This window comes from Poeciliopsis prolifica, unplaced genomic scaffold (genome assembly GCF_027474105.1).
Source record: "Poeciliopsis prolifica strain line A6 unplaced genomic scaffold, Auburn_PproV2 SCAFFOLD044, whole genome shotgun sequence".
Classification (NCBI taxonomy): domain Eukaryota; kingdom Metazoa; phylum Chordata; class Actinopteri; order Cyprinodontiformes; family Poeciliidae; genus Poeciliopsis; species Poeciliopsis prolifica.
The window spans coordinates 239120-261912 of NW_026562419.1; the positions used below are offsets into that span (position 1 = coordinate 239120).

The 22793-nt window shown below is 38.8% G+C and overlaps 1 pseudogene; it reads left to right on the forward strand.

Annotated features, from left to right (window-relative positions):
- The first annotated feature begins 9145 nt into the window (after positions 1 to 9145).
- Positions 9146 to 11417, forward strand: LOC129376449 (gastrula zinc finger protein XlCGF49.1-like; annotated as a pseudogene).
- Positions 11418 to 22793: the final 11376 nt, after the last annotated feature.

Here is a 22793-nt window from a genome sequence, read left to right on the forward strand (position 1 = left end):
ATATTGGAGCATCCCTAACAGTCATTTCTTTGTAGTTTAGAAAACTGACCTGTAACAATAACATCAAATAACATAACATTGGAAGATGCACATTCTAGGCTAAACAATCACAGAGAAGTTTGATAGGGGAACTAGAAAATTCCTGAAGAAATTTAACCGAGGCCTGCCAAAGTGTGCCCGTCGGTTTTGACCCAGCGTTCTGATGCTAAACTTTAGCATCCATGCTAAAAAAAGCTGCAATGTCACCAATACAATGTGGAGAGTCACAAGCATGACTGACTGCATTCAGTATACTAAATATGGGTAATAAGTAAGGGAAATAGCTAATACCTCATGCAAGGTAAAAGGCTAATGCTAATCTAACCTGAGTGGAAAAGACCATGCAGGATAATCTTATTGTACTGCCTATGGCAGTGCACTGGTGGGGAACAGAGAAATGCTAATGTTTGTGCTAATGCTAATGCACTGTCTTGCTGCGCAAGACAGTGCCCTAACTTGAGAGGAAAAGATAATGCAAGCTAATATCATTGCAGCGCCTGCGGCGCTGCATTAGCCACGGCTGAATCTTAAGGCTTTTATTTTAAAATGTTCAGAATGTTTAATTTTAAATGGTCAATGTAATCCCATGTATAACAGTCATTTGGTTAAATCAGACATATAATGGTCAAAAGGAAACTTACTTAATATAAAAATTCTCAAGGCTTTTATTTTGAATTTTTTTTAAAGCTTAATTTAAAATTTCCACACTAATCCCATGTGTAACAATGGTTGGTTAAAAATAGTTATAAAAGGCCCAAAACACAAGCAGCTCTAAAGTCCAGCTTTTTTCTCTGAGTTCTGCCATAGTTAGAACTACAGTGATGCGTTTTTGTAGTCCTAATCAGCTGGCCCCTTTGTGTTCGGTTGCCATGGTAATGGATCCTCTGCCAGCTGTGAGTCAGACAGGGGGAGACTTAATTCTATCAGTTTGAGGCAGCCATTTTGCCTAAAATAGGCATGAGCCAGAAAGGAATCTTAAGACTTTTATTTTGAAATTTTAATTGAGATTAATTTTAAATGGCCAATCTCATCCCATGTTTAACACTGATTGGGTTAAATCAGTTATATAGTGGTCAAAAGAGCAATTACTTGATGGAAAAATTGTCAGGGCTTTTATTTTGAAATTTAATTAATCTTAATTTAAAATTGCCACACTTATCCTGTGTGTAACGATGGATGGTTAAAATCAGTTATAAAATGCCCAAACACAATGTAATTCTAAAGGCCAGCTCATTCCTCCTCAGTAGTAACTGACAGTTCCACCATGTTGTAGTTCTGATAATCAGCTCTGACCTCTTTTGTAGGCACTGAGTGTTCCGCCATGTTGTAGTTCTAACCTTCAGGAATTGTAGTTCTAAAGAGGTCAACTGTCATGTGTGTGAGGCAGAGACAGATTTCTATCTTTGTGAGACAGCTCAGTCAGTTATAATGGAAAAAGCAGCCCGAACAACTCCTTGCCGTTCGGAAACCGTGATACGTATCGGAAAACCGTTTGAAGCGTATGAGAGAGCTATTTTTTGTCTCCGATAGTCCTGCAAATCATATCTGTAGCTCATTCATAGTAATTACAGTGATGAGAGAAAAATGGTGTGCGCTGAGGTCTGAAATTTTCCAGAAAAGTATGAAAATATATGGTGGAGAGCGTCAGTTAGGCTGGAACTTGATTTTGCTCTAAAGCACATTGACAGAAAACCGTAAGCCCTAGAAAAATTTTGAAAACATTTTACCGGAGCAAACATTCGTATCTATGTCATGACCGAGTTTCATACCGATAGCACAATATTTGTGGGTGTGGCGGCGATTTCAAAATTTATTTGGGGTCAGAAATCCACTTCATTTTTCACTCTAGCTGAGCGGCAGTTGGTGGCAGTTATGCTCTGCGGTTCGGCAGTTGGAAATTTCGCTCGTTTTTCGCTTTTTACGTCGCAACGCCGATTCCCCATAAAAGTAATAGCTCCAATGCCGGGATCGAGCCACACGTTTTGATACCACTTTTGTGGGTGGGCTCGCAGCGATGCGAGCCGCATTCCGGTCTACGGAAGAAAAATAAAGACTAAAGAGGCGTTCTATTAGGTGAAGAACAATAGGTGCCTGCCATGCAATGCATGGAGGCAGTGACTGACTTGCTTCGCAAGTCAGTCACTGCTCTCCTTATGCATTGCTATGGGCAGGGCCCCAATTAAAAAACTGTGTCGGCGATATTCAGGGTGCACAGTGGGTCAGGAGAGGAACCGCAGACCCGTCAGAACCTAAAGAACCAGACATCAGTCTCTTCATCCCTCAGTGATAGAGACTGAGAAATAATATGAATGGCAATTTACAGAACAAATCATACAAATAGGTTAATAATATTGCGAAGAGAAACCGACTCAGAGACAGTGCAATAATATTAGCCTGCATGATCTTTTCCTCTCAGGTTAGGGCTCTGCTTTGCTGCACAAGCATCAGCCTTTTCCCTGCAATAAGCTTCTAGCTATTTTTATTACTTATTAGCCATGTTTAGGACCCTGAATGCAGGAAGTCAATGTAAGACAACATTGTAATGATGCCCCACATGCTACTAGCAGCATTTAGGCTAACATTAGCATTTTGGCTCATTTTAGATTATACACTAATTTTAACAAACTGAATGGAGGAAGTCCATATTAGTCAACATGCATGTGACTTTCCACAGGCTATTGACTATAATTCAGCTTAGCTTAGTATTGATGCTAATTGTTAGCATCAGAGCGCTGGGTCCAAACTGGGGCCACACTTTAGCAGGCCCCGGTTACATTTCTCCAGGGATTTTCTATTTCTACTTAATTTGAGCGGATTCTTTAAATAGGTATCCGAACACAACGACTATTTATCTGTAAAAACTCTCTTTAACCTCACTAATCAGTAAACCGTGAAGCTGTTTCGTACCTATCCGGTGCAAGATGATCTTGGGTATCCGGGTAAAATCCATCAGTCTGCGCTGATCGTCCATCTCTTCCTCCATTTTAACGTTGATTTCTTTCCACTCTGTGAATGTTTCTTCAGCAGGAGTTTCCTGCTGCTTGATAAACTCTCTGAGGCTGAACTGAAGACATTTTCACTGAAAACACGGAAAAAATTAGTTGAACCTCAAACTCTTCTTCAAACAACCGTCTAACAAAGGAAAAGCTAAAGCGAGCCCGCGTGCTCTGTTTTCATCTTTCCCGCCTTCTTCTTCTTCTTCTTTTTTTCATGGCGGTTGGCAAGAAACTTATTGATGTGAATTACCGCCATCTACTGGAATAGAGTGTGAAACGGGATGCTACATAAATATTCTCCCACACCCAAATTATTATTATTATTATTATTATTATTATTATTATTATTATTATTATTATTATTATTATTATTATTATTATTATTATATTATTATAAATAAAATATTCTTTCTACCAATTTCGTTTCTTAAGGTGATTTATTAAATAAAAAATATATTCAGAAATCTTCCCCGTGTTTCACTGGAACTGTACTGAAGAAACTGAACTATTCAAAAGTTCCGCTTTAATATACCACATTTTCTTTCATATTTTAATTTATTGAGCATGATTAGATCTGTTTAATTAGAACAAAGCACGTACAGTTATTATATCGACACATGAGGTTTTAGTTTGTAGGTTCTGATTCATTTTTAAAGTTAAACAGTATGAAGCCACATGTGGTTTAGAGTAATGTATTCAACTTGAACATTTGAAATCAAATTAAAAAAACGTCTCACAATAGATAACTGACTTCAAACACATTTATGAAATACAACTTTTTTGTTGTTGGTCTGATTCCATGTTATTGAACATGACTGTTTAAACATACTCCTGCATATGAAATCCATGGAAATGAATTCAGTCGCACAAACTGTAGAAAAATAGCTCTTTGAAGGTGTAGTACCAGGTTCTTGTCAGTAGGTGGCAGCATAAAGGGGCTTCTGTGTCACATTTCTGATTTAAAATGTTTTTATCATACATTGAAAGTTTAATATAAACATTTTACATATATTTTAAAAAACGTTAGTAAATGCGTTTAAAAAAACATAAAACTTAATAATTAATTAAAATGACTTGAAAAAAATTATACTGTGTTTCACTCGGGTCAACTGAGGAACTGAATGAATAGTAATGGAAAAAAGGAAATGAATCAGAAAGATTTACTCTAATTTGCTATCACTCTTAGTTACCAAGGTAATCAAAGTTATTGTCATCATCAGTGTTTTTCCAGACTGATCTGAGCTGATCGTTCATCTCTTCCTCCATCTTAACGTTAATTTTTTCCACTCTGTGGATGTTTCTTAAGCAGGAGTTTTGACTAAACCACAGGAGTCAAACTCCAGTCCTCAAGGTGACCTGCAGTGTTTAGATGAGCCACAGGTACAAAACACTGCAATGAAATCACCATAATTACCTCCTCCTTGTGTGGATCAGATCTGCAGAGCCTTAATGACCTAATTACTCTATTCAGGTGGTGCAGCAGAGGCTCAGCTAAAGGTTTCAGGGCATCAGCCCTCCAGGACTTTAAAAGAAGAGACTCAGCAGAAAATTTAAAGCCAAACTAATAATCACTTCCAGTTTCTTCAGCACAGCAACAGTGAAACACGTGAAACATAAAAACAGAGCAAATGTCTGGCTTTACTTTTCCTCTTGATGACTGTTTTGCAGTTTAGTTAAATATTTCTGTGTTTTCAGTGAAAATGTCTTCAGTTCAGCCTCAGAGAGTTTATCAAGCAGCAGGAAACTCCTGCTGAAGAAACATTCACAGAGTGGAAAGAAATCAACGTTAAGATGGAGGAAGAGATGGACGATCAGCGCAGACTGATGGATTTTACCCGGCTACCCAAGATCATCTTGCACCGGATAGGTACGAAACAGCTGCAGTAGCTGTCATTAGTTTAATTGATTGTATACATTGATATTAATTTAATTGGTGAATCAATAAAACCAGAGCACACAGAGCATGCTCATTGCTCTGTGATAGTTCTGTGCTGCCTGGCTTCATGCAGCAGGAGAAAAAGTGAGAACTGTCACAGTGTTTGGTTATTTCTGCTTGTTGCTCCTTGGTCTGTGTTCATGATGGAGCGTTGTTTACCACTAGTGCATTGCCTTAATTGCTATGTTTAAATATGGGAATCCTTTCCTCTTTCATCCAGTTTTCACTCTGCGCCGTTGTTTTTTATTTTTAACCAGTTATGAGGAAAAATGGTGAAACTTTAAACTGCGACTGTCAGTTGCTCAACGGATCTCGTTGCTAGGTAACCAGAGTGTTTTTTTAAACTTTATTTCAAACAAATAACATGAACATACATACAGATGTTAATTCAAACGTTATAATTAAATCAAATCAAGAATAATTACAGATATTGAAGGTGTTGATTTTAAACTCTAGAAAGTTAAATAAATATATATACATTGGCAAAATAAAATATGTACTTTTTACTATATTGTACCAAAAGTTAAAGTTTTTACCAATTTCTTATTGTTAAAGTTTTTCAACACAGCCAATATACAAACGGATTGTTCGTACTCGGCTGGAGTCCAGTTTAAAAAACCATCTTACTGGCTCCTCACCTGGGATTTTCTTTCACTGCGCCTGTTTTCTCTATTTTTCAGTCTAAACTCTTGGTTTTTTACTTTTCTCCGTCTCGTTCCTGCATTTGTGTTACTTTTCTTTTTACTCTTCCTTGTTGTGGGTAACCGCTCTCAACCGTCCTCACTTTGACGCCATCTTTAACGTTCGGTTCGTTCCAGAATCGCATCAGCGAGCCGAGCTGCATTCAGTCGTAAAGTTTGTTTTTATTCAAACTTCAGCAGTTTTCTTGTTGTCCTTCTGAGGTGGTGACATCAGTTTGTGACATCACAGAATTTGATGTCACAAAGAGTGATGCACCCTTTGTGGAGAGACAATGCATCACTTCTGAATCTACGGTCATAGCTATTGCAGCAGTTGGAGAGAAAGCACAAGGATTGTATTATTCGCGTGTTAGTACAGTTAGTACCTTTTCTGATCGATTTTCAAATTTGTCCTGAGAGAAAGAGTTAAAAATGAATAAGAGCAGTAAGATGAATAAGTCTACTGATTGCAAAGACAAGGAATTGCAACGGATCATAGCGAGACAGACGCAGCAGCTCAATGACATTTTGAAACAAGTCAGCATGATGTCCATTGAGCGAAAGTCTCTGCTGAAAGCCAATGAGGAGCTGAACATCCAAGTTCTCAACGTGAAAAAAGCTGCGCTTGAAGTAGACGCTCTCCTTCGGCAGAAAGACGAAGACTTGAAAAAACAGTTGGAGGGAAATAAAACTTTAAAGGAAGATATCGCCGATCTAGAGAAGAAACAGGCCACCTTGGAGGATAAATATACTGCCTTAAAGATCGAAAAGACTGCCTTGGAGGAGAGAAACGCAGCTTTAGAGACACAAAACACCATCTTGGAGAAGAAGAATGACGATCTGGAGAAAAATTATATTGCAATGGGTCAGAAAAACGCAGCCTTAGAGATCGAAAAGAGAGCTTTGGAGGAGAAAAACTCTGCCTTGGAGAAAATGAAGAGCACTCTGGAGAAAAAAAGCATCGCCTTGGAGCTAAAGAACACCGCCATGGAGAAGGAAAAGACCGCTCTGGTGCAAGAAAGTACCGCGCTGGAGCAGGCAAACACTTCCCTGCAGAAGGTAAACACCTCCTTGAAGCAGAAAAGCACCGCTCTGGAGCAGAAAAGCACCTTCTTGGATGAGAAAATCAATACCTTGGAGCAGCAAAAATGTGCCCTGGAGCAGAAAACCACTGCCTTGGCACAAATAAACACCACCTTCAAGCAAGAAAACACCACCCTGGGGCAGAAAAACACCGCTTTGGAGGAGGTTAAAATCTCTCTGGAGAAGGAAAACACCGGCCTGAAGCTGAAAAGCTTCGCTCTGGAGAAAAGAAGCGCTGCCTTGGTGAAAATGAGCACCGCCCTGCAGCTGAAAAGCTTGGCCCTGGAGCAGAAAACCATCGCCTTGGAGAATATAAACACCGCCTATGAACAGGAAAACACCGACCTGAAGCTGAGAAGTCGCGGAAATGTCTCGGAAGAGGAAAAGCAGACCAAAAAGACGAGGGACAGAGTAGAACAGCAGAACGGCAGCCACCTGAAGAGGAAACCCACGAAGACAGCCAGTCGGTTTCAGACCAGCCACAGGAGCAGCGGTCAGTAATCGCACGTCTGATCGGAGGATCTCCAATTCTATTCTGCACACATACCGAGCAGGTACTGCGAAGTACTGGGTTGAATTCTAATTAGAAAGGACTGCAGTGTCAAGGGAGCTTGACACTTAGGGGCTGATGGCAGAAGATGCTGGCAGGAGAGCTTGGGCCCGCAGGACTGCGGTGCCATGGGAACTTGAGGCCTCGAGTTCCCAGACCATCAGATTCTAATCTCCTTGTCGCCAGGTCATCAGATACTCTCCGGCTGACCTCCGGGGCTTCATGCCGAGTCTTTTTGCACGAATATTGCATGTTCTCCCCTAGCTTGTGTGGGTTCTCTCCGGGTACTCCGGCTTCCTCCCAAAGTCCAAAAGCATGACTGTTAGGTTTATTGATTCCTCTAAACCCATCCTGAGGTGTGGATCTAATGTTTTGTTTACTGATGATGATCAAGTCTATCGCAATATATATTGTTGTTTAGTTGCCATGAGAGAGGGAGTTGATTCCAGATTTCAGGATCAGAGTTCAATAGATATTCCAAATGTTTAATATTTTATCAGATGTTTTTGAGATTGATTGATGTATTTTGTTATTGATGAATTATTCAGATCTTTGTGTTTTTTTTATCATAATCTATCTCTTCTGCCTTTGACTTTTCTCCTGATAACAAAATACATCAATCAATCTCAAAAACATCTGATAAAATATCAGTCAAATTCAAAAATACTCTTTTGACCCCAAATTGAAAATAAATGTTGAAGCTCATATGAATTCAAGTTTTTTAAAGAGTTATTGTTGTTTACATGTTGTCCATGTAAACCTATTCACACCAGTAGAGTCTAAAAAAATCAGCTTCAAAACATCAGGAAATGATGTAAAACACCACTAATGTGTATCTACATGTTTCAGTGGATCGGTGTAATAAATATCGACCTGAACAGGATAACTTATCTGCTCCTGCTGATTGGTTTAAAGGCTCACATTGATTTCCAATATCAGTCAGTGAGGCGGCGCACCTCGTTGTTTTGGTCTCAAACCGGATCCGGCTTAGACTTAGACTTCCTTTATTGTCATTGTACAAAAAAGAAACACAAGGTGAATCTTGACAACGAAATGTTGTTACTTGGCTACCAGTGTAGCAGAGCTAAAACCTTATACTACACAATAAATAAATAAATACAATACAGTGCCATAGAATACACAGGTTCAGTGTTGTGAAAAAAACTAAACTAAAGTGCGTGCATTGACCATGTCCATGGGGGGGTGATTTGGTGTGTGTGTGTGTGTGTGTGTGTGTGTGTGTGTGTGTGTGTGTGTGTGTGTGTGTGTGTGTGTGTGTGTGTGTGTGTGTGTGTGTGTGTGTGTGTGTGTGTGTGTTATGTGGCGTTAAGCAGTCTGATGGCCCGGGGGAAGAAACTGTTCAGTAGTCTGGTTGTTCTGCACAAGATGCTGCAGAACCTTCTTCCAGACGCCAGGGGGGAAACAGTCCATGGTTGGGGTGGGTGGGGTCGGAGAGGATCTGGTGAGCGCGAGATAGGCAGCGCCTCTCTGCGATGTCCTTGATGCAGGGGAGCAGAGCCCCCGTGATCTTCTCCCCTGTCCTCACCACCCTCTGTAGAGACTTCCAGTCAGAGGCCCTGCAGCTCCCAGACCAGATGGAGATGTAGCTGGTCAGTTGGCTCTCGATGGTCCCTCTGTAGAAGGTCTGAAGGATGGGGGGGGGGGGATGCTCTCTTCATCCAACGCAGGAAGTGCATGCGCTGCTGGCCCTTCTTCACCAGTGAGGAGATGTGGGGAGACCAGCTGAGGTTGTCGTTGATGTGCACCCCCAGGAACTTGGTGCTGCTGAAGACCTCCACTGCTGAGTCGTTGATGAGGAGTGGTGTGTGGGTGGGTCTGGATTTCCTGAAGTCCACTTCTCATGTTCTGTAACTACCAGCCACGGGACCATCTCCATACTGTGCTGTTCCCCCATGATGTTTACCCTGTGGTCTTCAACTGCCTGCTGGGTCTCTCTAACGGATACTTGGGTACCCTGCCGATGATCTACGGACCAAAGGTGTTTCTCCGGGAGCTGGCCGAATCCACAGGCGTGGTCATGACCTTCTTCTTCGCTCTGGGGCAGGCTGTTGAATCTGTGTTCAACGGCTCACATTGATTTCCAATATCAGTCAGTGAGGCGGCGCACCTCGTTTTGGTCTCAAACCGGATCCGGCTGCGTCTCTTCCATGTTTAAATTCTGCTCTGCTTTATCCTGCTGCTTTTTCTCCAGCAGTTTACCCCTGACTCTCACGGTGGATTTCAATCCACCGTTTTCTTTCACTTTCCCCCTGATAAGGTTTGCTCAGCACTTTCACTTCAGTGCCGCTAAATAGTGAACCATTTATAGTGAAACGATACACAGACCGGCAGCTTGTGCTCATTAAATGTGTGCAGCGATACGCTCCTATTTCATAAGATCTTGTTCTGTTTAGATATTTTGCATTTTAATTTATGCAATAAGTGAACCATTTATAGTGAAACGATACACAGACCGGCAGCTTGTGCTCATTAAATGTATGCATATTGTCTGGACCGGGAATCAAACCCGTGACGGCCGTGTGGAGGACTGAAGGCCTCCAAAACGGGGTTGCGCTACTACAGCACGACCCCTGATGAAGAACATTTTCATTTTAATTTTTGTTAAAGTGAAGAATTTATTGTGTGACCTCATATTTTGACTTTTTTTTCCAGATTTCCCACAAGGCAGTGTGTGCAAAGAGGAGGAGGATCTAAATGAGCTCAGAAACCCGGAGAGAAACTTCACTTCAGATCAAGATCATCCAGAACCTCTGCAGATAAAACTGGAACAAGAGGAACCAGAACCTCTGCAGATGAAACTGGATCAAGAGGAACCAGAACCTCTGCAGATGAAACTGGATCAAGAGGAACCAGAACCTCTGCAGATAAAACAGGAAAAAGAGGAACCAGAACCTCTGCAGATGAAACTGGATCAAGAGGAACCAGAACCTCTGCAGATGAAAAGGGAACAAGAGGAACCAGAACATCTGCAGATGAAACTGGATCAAGAGGAACCAGAACCTCTGCAGATAAAACTGGAACAAGACGAACCAGAACCTCTGCAGATCAAAGAGGAAGAGGAGCAACTTTCCATCAGTCAGGATGAAGATCATCTTGTGATGAAACAGGAAACTGATGACATTTTGAACAAACAGCAGAAAAACTCAACAGAGTCTTCAGAACAAGAAACGCACATGAAAGCTCAACCAGACCAAAATCTATATTCTTGTCAAATTTGTGATAAAACCTTTTCTCGAAATAGTTCCTTGATGAATCACAAGAAAACTCACACGGCTAAGAAACCTTTCAAATGTTCCACCTGTGGAAAACGTTACCTAAAGAGAGTCGTTTAAAGGATCACATGAGAATTCATACAGGTGAAAAACCGTTCACTTGTCCAGCTTGTGGAAAAGGTTTCCGTCTAAACGACTCTTTAAACAGACACAAGAGAATTCACTCGGGTGAGAAACCTTACACCTGCACAACCTGTGGGAAAAGTTTTTTGTTTAAATCTCATTTACTTGCTCATATTGAGATTCATACAGGTGAGAAATCTTTCTCTTGTGAGACCTGTGGGAAAAGTTTCACTCGAAAGCAAAGTTTAACTGTTCACATGAGATGTCACACGGGTGAGAAGGTTCTCAATTGTGGCACTTGTGGAAGAAATTGTTTGACTAGATCTCAATTAGTTCATCACATGAGATCTCACACGGGTGAGAAACCTTTCTCATGTGAGAACTGTGGAAAAAGTTTCACTCAAAAACAGAACTTAACTTTTCACAACAGAATTCACACAGGTGAGAAACCTTTCCCATGTGGGGCCTGTGGAAAATGTTTCACTTATAAAAAAGTTTAAAACTTCACGTGAGAATTCACACTGGTGAGAAGCCTTTCTCATGCGAGATTTGTGGAAAAAGTTTCACTCATAAAACCAGCTTAACTGCTCACATGGTATCTCATACAGGTGAGAAGCCTTTCTTATGTGGAACTTGTGGGAAATGTTTCCCTTATGAAAAAGTTTAAATTCTCACATGAGAACTCACACAGGGGAGAAGCCTTTCTCATGTGCTACCTGTGGGAAAAGTTTTGCTTTTAGGTCTGATTTACGAAATCACATGAGATCTCACACAGGTGAGAAGTTTTTCTCATGTGTGATTTGTGGGAATAGTTTCCCTTATAAAAAAAGTTTAGAACGTCACAGGAGAATTCATACTGGTGAGAAGCCTTTCTCATGTGGGATTTGTGAAAAAAGTTTCAGTCAAAAACAGCACTTAACATCTCACAACAGAATTCACACTGGTGAGAAGTAGCTGTGCATTGATTTATCAGCTGGCTGATTCATAAATGTTGATTTCCTTAATTTTGGGACATGGGTGAGCAGCAGATACATGCATGTGAAGCTGATCTGATTCCTCGATGTTATTGACCTCAGCCACTGTTCTGTTCTCCGCTGTGAGGTTTGACTATTAGACCAGCTCACCATGTCATGTCTGCACCCTTAGTGAAAAGTGAGGAAAATGTTTTGTGTATAGATCCAGTTTAAGTCATCACATGAAGATTCACACGGGTTGGAAGCTTTTATTTTGTAGATTCATTAGAAAAAGGTTCACTCAAAACAAATGTAACTGTTCACATGAGAACTTGCACAGGTTTGATGGCACAATGTGAACCTCAAGATTCTCAGTAAGTTGCTGTTTGGAAGTGGAGTAATTGCAACCGACTTGGATTTTATTCTGGCAGTTTTATATTTCTATTTTTTTTTATCAGACTGAGGGAGAGATTGTCTCTAAAGAAACGATGACTTTAAATGATTTGAGATTTAGACTTCTAAAATGTTGGAAACTGTATTGTGTTTTTATTCTTTGTAATAATTTATTTTATTTCAATGATATGGAGAAATGGATGCATTTCTTTGACATGGTTTTAATTTTCCTGCTTAGAAAATGTATTGATGATATGAATTGAATTTCAGATTGAAACTATTTATATAATTTTAGAAAATAAACTATTATAATGATGATCTTTTTCTTTTTTCCTGTTTAGTAGAAAACTGTGTGAAAGACTAGATTTACATAATTATAGAGGCTGGAATAAAACCTGTTTAAAACAAAAAGTAAATCAGGAAAACCTTCATATACATAAACAGCAGCAGTCCACAGAGATCATCTCTTCCTCAACGTTGCATACATTCTAATAAAGTCGATATTCTTTTCATTCAACACTTAACAGACTGAGTTCTATATTTATACTAATAAGAGAGAAAACAAAATGAGCCATAATTTAACAAAGAATGAACCTAAATAATCAAAACTTTAAAATTCAAAGCAAGTACAATTAATCATTTTAAACAACCTTCAGTACTTAAACTGGTGAGTTAGAAGTGAAGGAGTCATGGAACATAAACTATATTTTGATCTTATATAATAGTAAAGGTCAGGGTTTATCATTCTATTTATTTAATATTCCTGCTGGAACAATGTTCTTCCTCTGTATTTTCTTTTGAAGTATTTGGTGAATTACTGAGTAACTGATCATAACACCTAATTCAATATTCAGTGTCTCCTCAGACTGACAAAAGTATAACAGTTATGTGAATATTCTGGTATTTTAAAGAGAATTTCTGAAAATATTGATACCAATAAGGAGTTTGGTTTAGAGGCCAAATTTACCACAAGGGCCAATGTGATCGGTTTCATGACGACACTTAAAAAAGAATGAAACAAAACAACAGATCAATATTTTATAGTTTGATATAATAAATGAGCCAAAGAGCCACTTGAGTCTCCAGAGATCCAGGTTGCAGAAACCTTGCAGATTGAACAGCAGCTAAAAGTGCAGCAATTTATTAAAGTAAAATTAGGAAGGTTGAATAAATCTACCTCTAAATATAACTAAAGGCTTTAAATTTAAACCACCAGAACAATAAAAGCATCCTGGTTAACTTTATACTTATCTGAAATATCTTTATAAAAATAGAAAAAATATATGTGACTTTCACAGAATCAGGATTTTATTAGTTATTGCAAGAAGAACAAAACATCATCAGTGTTTTCTCCAGACTGATCTATTGTAACTAAACCACAGGTGTCAAACTCCAGTCCTCAAGGTGACCTGCAGTGTTTAGATGAGCCACAGGTACAAAACACTGCAATGAAATCACCATAATTACCTCCTCCTTGTGTGGATCAGATCTGCAGAGCCTTAATGACCTAATTACTCTATTCAGGTGGTGCAGCAGAGGCTCAGCTAAAGGTTTCAGGGCATCAGCCCTCCAGGACTTTAAAAGAAGAGACTCAGCAGAAAATTTAAAGCCAAACTAATAATCACTTCCAGTTTCTTCAGCACAGCAACAGTGAAACACGTGAAACATAAAACAGAGCAAATGTCTGGCTTTACTTTTCCTCTTGAAGACTGTTTTGCAGTTTAGTTAAATGTTTCTGTGTTTTCAGTAAAAATGTCTTCAGTTCAGCCTCAGAGAGTTTATCAAGCAGCAGGAAACTCCTGCTGAAGAAACATTCACAGAGTGGAAAGAAATCAACGTTAAGATGGAGGAAGAGATGGACGATCAGCGCAGACTGATGGATTTTACCCGGATACCCAAGATCATCTTGCACCGGATAGGTACAAAACAGCTGCAGTAGCTGTCATTATTTTAATTGATTGTATACATTGATATTAATTTAATTGGTGAATCAATAAAACCAGAGCACACAGAGCATGCTCATTGCTCTGTGATAGTTCTGTGCTGCCTGGCTTCATGCAGCAGGAGAAAAAGTGAGAACTGTCACAGTGTTTGGTTATTTCTGCTTGTTGCTCCTTGGTCTGTGTTCATGATGGAGCGTTGTTTACCACTAGTGCATTGCCTTAATTGCTATGTTTAATAGTGCAGACAATGGTGGTTTCTGATATGAGCAATATGGGCATCCGCCCAGGGCGTTAACTTTTAGGGTTGGCATGAGACTTCCATGGATTGTAGCACAGAGCAAAGTAGAACAAAGAGTGTGAATTGATAATATTGGTTAAATTGATTTGTTTTTATGGGAATGTGGATCTTTCAGACCAATTTGATTAGCACTTTTGCTAATATTTCACATTTTATTGTCATGTGGCGGCTGGTCTTGGTCTTTGCTTAGATGGTCTTGACTATAACACTATGTAAAGCTATTTAAAGGGCCGTTTCATTTAACTAAAAAGAAATGTCATAAGACTAATGGTCAGATATTGACTTAGCAAGCAGAGTTAATAGAGATGGTTCAGTTTAAATATTTAGTACTTTACTGTAAGTTACAGTGTGGGACCATATTTGATAAGCGCCATCACATTCTGTGTCCATAAGAATAGCAAAGTATGATGTAAACCTGCAACAGCGCCTCCTACAGTCACAATGTGCAGTGGTCACAGAATATGGTGTAACGTCCTGTTGGCGAGAAGCGAATCTTGAAGGGGAGTTAACGTCAGCTAGCCAGACTGCATATTTCCAAATGTTGGCACATTTGACGGCACTAAAGTTTAATTCCTGGTAAAATTATTAACCACATGCAGACATTGTTTATTCTAAATAAGGTAAATAACAATCTCTCTGAAAGACGATGGAAGAGATTTCATTTTGTAATGTTTTGCTGAGAATTACATTTTCCTCTCCTGGGGGTTTCTGTGGGCTCTAGTGTCCCTTATAAGAAAGAAGGCTGACAGGAATGTAGTAAGGAAAGACATTCAACAAATATCGTCTGGTCCGGTAATCAAACCCGTGACGGCCGTGTGGAGGATTGAAGGCCTCCAATCGTGGGTTGCGCTACCACAGCACGCCCCCTGATGAAGAATATTTTCATTTTAGTTTTTAATTAAACTGATGGGTTCATTGTGTGACCTCACATTTTGACTTTTTTTTCCAGATTTCCCACAAGGCAGTGTGTGCAAAGAGGAGGAGGATCTAAATGAGCTCAGAAACCAGGAGAGAAACTTCACTTCAGATCAAGATCATCCAGAACCTCTGCAGATAAAACTGGAACAAGAGGAACCAGAACCTCTGCAGATGAAACAGGATCAAGAGAACCAGAACCTCTGCAGATAAAACTGGAACAAGAGGAACCAGAACCTCTGCAGATGAAACTGGATCAAGAGGAACCAGAACCTCTGCAGATGAAACTGGAACAAGAGGAACCAGAACCTCTGCAGATAAAACGGGAACAAGAGGAACCAGAACCTCTGCAGATGAAACTGGATCAAGAGGAACCAGAACCTCTGCAGATGAAACTGGAACAAGAGGAACCAGAACCTCTGCAGATGAAACTGGATCAAGAGGAACCAGAACCTCTGCAGATAAAACAGGATCAAGAGGAACCAGAACCTCTGCAGATAAAACAGGAACAAGAGGAACCAGAACCTCTGCAGATCAAAGAGGAAGAGGAGCAACTTTCCATCAGTCAGGATGAAGAGCATCTTGTGATGAAACAGGAAACTGATGACATTTTGAACAAACAGCAGAAAAACTCAACAGAGACTTCAGAACAAGAAACGCACATGAAAGCTCAACCAGAACAAAATCTATATTCCTGTAAAATTGTGATGAACCTTTTCTCAAAATAGTTCCTTGATGAATCACATAAAAACTCATACGGCTAAGAAACCTTTCAATGTTCCACCTGTGGAAAAAGTTACCCTTACAAGAGTCGTTTAAATAATCACATGAGAACTCATACAGGTGAAAAACCGTTCACTTGTGCAGCTTGTGGAAAAGGTTTCCATCTAAACGACTCTTTAAACAGACACAAGAGAATTTTCTTTGGTGAGAAATCTTACACATGCACAATCTGTGGAAAAAATTTTGTGTCTAAATGTCAGTTACTTCCTCATATGACGATTCATACAGGTGAGAATCCTTTCTCATGTGAGACCTGTGGAAAATGTTTTCAGAAGAAATCTCATTTAGTTAATCACATCAGAGTTCACACCGGTGAGAAACCTTTCTCATGTGAGACCTGTGGAAAAAGTTTCTCTCAAAAGCAAAATTTAACTGTTCACATGAGATCTCACACAGGTGAGAAACCTTTCTCATGTGGGATTTGTGGAAGAAGTTTCACTCAAAAAAACAACTTAACTTCTCACAACAGAATTCACACAGGTGAGAAGCCATTCTCATGTGAGGTCTGCGGAAAATGTTTCCCTCATAAAAATTGTTTAACTGTTCACATGAGATCTCACACAGGTGAGAAACCTTTCTCATGTGGGATTTGTGGAAAAGGTTTCACTCACAAACACAACTTAACTTCTCACAACAGAATTCACACTGGTGAGAAGTAGCTGTGCATTGATTTATCAGCTGGCTGATTAATAAATGTTGATTTTCTAAATTTTGGGACATTGGTGAGCAGCAGATACATGCATGTGAAGCTGATCTGATTCCTCAATGTTATTGACCTCAGCCACTGTTCTGTTCTCCGCTGTGAGGTTTGACTATTAGACCAGCTCACCATGTCATGTCTGCACCCTTAGTGAAAAGCGAGGAAAATGTTTTGTGTATAGATCCAGTTTAAGTCATCACATGAAGATTCACACGGGTTGGAAGCTTTTATTCTGTAGATTCAGTAGAAAAAGGTTCACTCTAAATAAATGTAACTGTTCAAATGAGAACTCGCACAGGTTTGATGTCACAATGTGAACCTCAAGATTCTCAGTAAGTTGCTGTTTGGAAGTGGAGTAATTGCAACCGACTTAAATTCTTAAATGTAGCAGGTTTTGCTTACAAAGCATTTTAATCTGGATATTTAGCTGAAATTCGTAAAAATTTTATTCTGCCAGTTTTATATTTCCATTTTATTGAATGAGACTGAGGGAGAGATTGTCTAACAAACAATGAGTTTGAATGCTTTGAGATTTAGACTTCTGAAATTTTGGAGTCTTTATTGTGTTTTTATCCTTTGTACATATTTTTATTTTAATGATTTGGAGAAATGGATGCATTTCTTTGACATGGTTTTAAATAAATTTTCTGCTTACAAAATGGTTTGACGATGTGGATTGAATTTCAGATAGAAAAATCATTGAAACTTTTTCTATAATTTTAGATGATAAAGTATCATAATGATGGTCTTTTTCTATTTTTCTGTTTAGTCAAAGACTGTGTGACAGAATCGATTTACATAAACATAGAGACTGAAATAAAACCTGTTTGAAACAAATAGTAAATCAGGAAAACCTTCATATATAAACAGTTAACTTCTCACATGTCATTAATTTGATTTCAGCACCTCTGAGATCTAGAATTATAAGGCTGAGATATCAAGGTAAACAAAGAGAACCCAGTAGCTGCTGGTAGGGGCCCTCCAGACATTATTACAAAATATAAATAGAAACTGGTTTTATAACTTCAACATCAGACCTATGCTTTTATTCACAAGTGTACGTTAGAAAAAATTAATTATTGCCCAAAATTTGACCGTTAGAGGTCACAGTTCAGCCCCGCTCTTCCTCGCCACGGACCCGGTGTCTGAACAACGTGGAGGCAGAAGGACTGGGAATCCTCATAATTAGACCAAGGGCAGCCAGACTCATTAGTTTTGCTAGGTGTTATATTTAGAGGCACAAGAAGGCCTCCTGACACAAAAGACTCAAGTAGAAAACAAAAATAAACTCAAAAAGGGGTCTGGGGGCATCAAGGGCAAAAGGGGCAGGGCTCAAGCCCTCTCCAGACCCCCTATGCATGTGCCTGCATATGAATGCTTGTCTTTCTAAGTTACCATTCAATAAAATATCTGAAAATACAATTTAAATGATGTTAGAAAAATGGCTCTGCAAACTCCGGCATTATTACTTCCTGCACCTCCTGGTTTTAGCTGTAGATTGTTGATCCACTTTTCTCTTTGTTAGGTGAGTTTTTCTAAATTAACTTCCTTGTGACCGACTACCTTCAAAACACAAAGATAAAGTTTTTCTTTCTCTCTATTAGAATGGTTAGAACAACCACACATGGCACAGACTTAAGACATTTTGATGTTTAAGTCAAAATGCCTAAATGTGCTGCATTTACTTTCTGACCCCCACCTCCATGGTAAGGCATCGGTGCTACATCATCTGAAACCCAGCAATTTATGGGAAAAAAGAATAATACACTGCTTTAAAATGTAAAATACTTTATTTCAAGTCATACATGTAAAAGTCAACAATGTAAAAGCTGAACTCAATAACTACATGACACAGAACTGCAAGACACCTGAAATCCACAGAAATTAAAGCTTCCTGAAGACATTCCCCTCTTTAACTTCAGTATCTAATGGGACATTGATGGGAACCTTAAGTACAAATGTGACTGAGAAATAAAACAAAAAACTGATTTAGAAAAACAAAGCTGGTAGACAAAAATGGACCTCAAGTCTATCTTAGTACAGACATTCAGAGCATCGACTTGGCTTTGGATGAATGGATATTTTTGTGCAGAATTGGCATGGATTTAATTTATAAGTAAAGGTAAGATGGGAAAAAACATGTTTTTGTTTAGTTTTTTAATGAAATGTGCATTTTGTGGGCCACAGTCTGTATGTCTAAAGAATTCAGTAAAGTAGAAATGTTAGCTAATCTACCACAGCAATGATTTATTAATAAAACACTAAGACTAAAACAAAACTACTGCAAAAAACTCAATGTTCTGTTCTGTGACCAAAATTCTTTATTTTTTATGTTAAATTCTAAAACATGGCATTGTTATCAGTTGCTATTGCAACAAGTCTGCATGTAGCTTGGGTGATGCAGAGTGAGAAAGTGGTTTAGGTTTCTCCCTTTGCTGTGGATCATAACACGAAACAATACCTACATCTCTAAGTTTCACCTGGTTACTACAGCTATGGATGACGTGTAAAAGAACGGTCTTTCTGCCCTCCAGCGTTGTATGCATGAGCAAAATTTCTGAGTAACCAATAACATACATGGTGTCTGTATTTATACATCGTAAAGCTCACGCACGTCACTGTTTCACACCCATATGAATCTTTATGTGTTTAAGTAATTGTTGTTTCATCCTGAAACTGTCCACAGGTCCCACATGAGAAAGGCTTCTCACCTGTATGAATTCTCATATGCCGAGTTAAAGTCTCTCTGTCATTGAAACTCTTTCCACAGGTCTCACACCAGAAAGGCTTCTCACCTGTGTGAATTCTCATATGCCAAGTTAAAGTCCCTCTGTCACTGAAACTCTTTCCACAGGTTGAACAAGTGAAAGGTTTTACTCCTGTGTGAATTCTCATGTGTCTCTTCAAATTACTGTTTAGAGAAAGGTTCTATCAGAAATTTTACAAGAATATATGTTTTGCCCTCTATGAGTTTTCTTCTGCGGTTTTTGTTTCTCAGCATCAGTTCTGTCTTTCTGCTGTTTGGTTTTCTCATATCTCTCCTTTGGTTTCTGTTCTTCCTTTCTCTTTTTTCCTGGGTCTTCAGAATTGCTTCCTTCCTGATCCTGGTTCTCAGTTTCTGCAGAGCCATGAGAGATGAGTTGGTTCCTCTGTGGTTTTGTGTCATTGAGAACCTCCTTTTCTTCACACACACAACATTGTGGAAGATCTGGGAAATAGACAAAAAAAAAAAAAGTTTTAAATGTCAATCAAACAAGAAATCCACTTAGATGCCTTCATGTATAGAAACAGGATTTTCTTAGGTTATTCGAAAATTACAATCTTACAAGAATGAACATTAACTCAACCAATAAGTTAACGTTCTATGTTCTAGAACATTGGATGTTCTAGAATGGAACTATGACCAGAAACTAGTTTCATTCTGGTCATTGCTCCATTCTAATGACCAGACTGGAACTATTCTTGAGTCAAATATGATATTAAGGATCTCCAGGTGAGCAAATAAGATGGCAATAGCTTAATCTAGTAGCTTCCTGACAAATATTACATAAAATCTTCTTCCTCCATGTAGAGAGAGGAAGAAGACGCCTACATGGAGGAGGAGTCAGATGTTCAGGTCACCTGACTTTTGGACGTGTACCCTGACCACACACACGGTGTCGCAATCCGACTGGGAGATTGTGGACCAACGCTGGTGATGCGGGCTGTGTGCCTGTAATGGGCGCAGGGGAAGTGCACCCATTATATGTCACCAGATATATATCACATTAAAGAGTGACATAAAATGCCTAAAGGGAAACCATAAAGTAATTTTTAATCTCACCCGCTGATATTGTCAGACATTGCTCCGCTCACACACTCAACACAAACGTTCAAAAGCACAACTAAATCTCAGCCTTTACTTTCCTGGGATTCACAGCAGAATTGGTAGCATTGGGTGATTGTTGTTAATCGCACACATGCAGAAAATAATGGCAAAATGAACCAATGGAAAATATTTGACATGAATATTGGACAATTTGGAAGATTAAATATGAAAGGTGAAAATGTACAATGATAAAATTATTTAACGAGTTTATTTAAGACACAAGTTAGTTAATAAGTCATTTACTAAGTTTACATTATGAAAATGGAAACTTAGCAGCCAGACAAGACAATTACTAAATATGCTTTGATTGTTGTGTGATCATTATTATCACCTGGTTGCAGTTCCTGTCATGTCACCATAAAATAATTCCCCAATGAAAGTGGAGGGCGCGGCTTTGTGCGGGTCTAACACTGACCTTCTTTAACTTAAATTTGAGCCGTATTCTGTCAGAATAGCTGACATGCATTGAGTACAAATGAGCATTAAGAGGCGCTGTCAGCTCAGCATATGTGACAAGATACAAGAGAAAGTCAATAAATATTTTCTAGTGATAACTGGAGGATAGTAGCGTTGCTGTAAACAAATATTTCAGTAACTGAGTAATCTATTAATTATTCTGATGATTAATCGAGTAATCGGATTAAAAACATATATAAAATAAAATATTGGTAAATCTGCTATAACACCAGTGTTACTATCAGATATCAATATCAATCCAATTTTTCATATTGGAGCATCCCTAAACAGTCATTTCTTTGTAGTTTAGAAAACTGACCTGTAACAATAACATCAAATAACATAACATTGGAAGATGCACATTCTAGGCTAAACAATCACAGAGAAGTTTGATAGGGGAATTAAAAAACTGTGTCGGCGATATTCAGGGTGCACAGTGGGTCAGGAGAGGAACCGCAGACCCGTCAGAACCTAAAGAACCAGACATCAGTCTCTTCATCCCTCAGTGATAGAGACTGAGAAATAATATGAATGGCAATTTACAGAACAAATCATACAAATAGGTTAATAAATATTGCGAAGAGAAACCAACTCAGAGACAGTGCAATAATATTAGCCTGCATGATCTTTTCCTCTCAGGTTAGGGCTCTGCTTTGCTGCACAAGCATCAGCCTTTTCCCTGCAATAAGCTTCTAGCTATTTTTATTACTTATTAGCCATGTTTAGGACCTGAATGCAGGAAGTCAATGTAAGACCACATTGTAATGATGCCCACATGCTACTAGCAGCATTTAGGCTAACATTAGCATTTTGGCTCATTTTAGATTATACACTAATTTTAACAAACTGAATGGAGGAAGTCCATATTAGTCAACATGTTTGTGACTTTCCACAGGCTATTGACTATAATTCGCTTAGCTTAGTATTGATGCTAATTGTTAGCATCAGAGCGCTGGGGTCCAAACTGGGGCCACACTTTAGCAGGCCGGTTACATTTCTCCAGGGATTTTCTATTTTTACTTAATTTACTTTAAATCCGTTTTACAAACACACGATTATTTATCTGTAAAAACTCTCTTTAACCTCACTAATCAGTAAACCGTGAAGCTGTTTCGTACCTATCCGGTGCAAGATGATCTTTATCCGGGTAAAATCCATCAGTCTGCGCTGATCGTCCATCTCTTCCTCCATCTTAACGTTGATTTCTTTCCACTCTGTGAAGGTTTCTTCAGCAGGAGTTTCCTGCTGCTTGATAAACTCTCTGAGGCTGAACTGAAGACATTTTCACTGAAAACACGAAAAAAATTAGTTGAACCTCAAACTCTTCTTCAAAGGAAAAGCTAAAGCGAGCCCGCGTGCTCTGTTTTCATCTTTCCCGCCTTCTTCTTCTTCTTCTTTTTTTCATGGCGGTTGGCAAGAAGCTTATTGATGTGAATTACCGCCATCTACTGGAATAGAGTGTGAAACGGGATGCTACATAAATATTCTCCACACCCAAATTATTATTATTATTATTATATTATTATTATTATTATTATTATTATTATTATTATTATTATTATTATTATTATTATTATTATTATAAATAAAATATTCTTTCTACCAATTTCGTTTTCTTAAGGTGATTTATTAAATAACAAATATATTCAGAAATGTTCCCCGTGTTTCACTGGAACTGTACTGAAGAAACTGTGAACGATTCAAAAGTTCCGCTTTAATATACCACATTTTCTTTCATATTTTAATTTATTGAGCATGATTAGATCTGTTTAATTAGAACAAAGCACGTACAGTTATTATATCGTCACATGAGGTTTTAGTTTGTAGGTTCTGATTCATTTTTA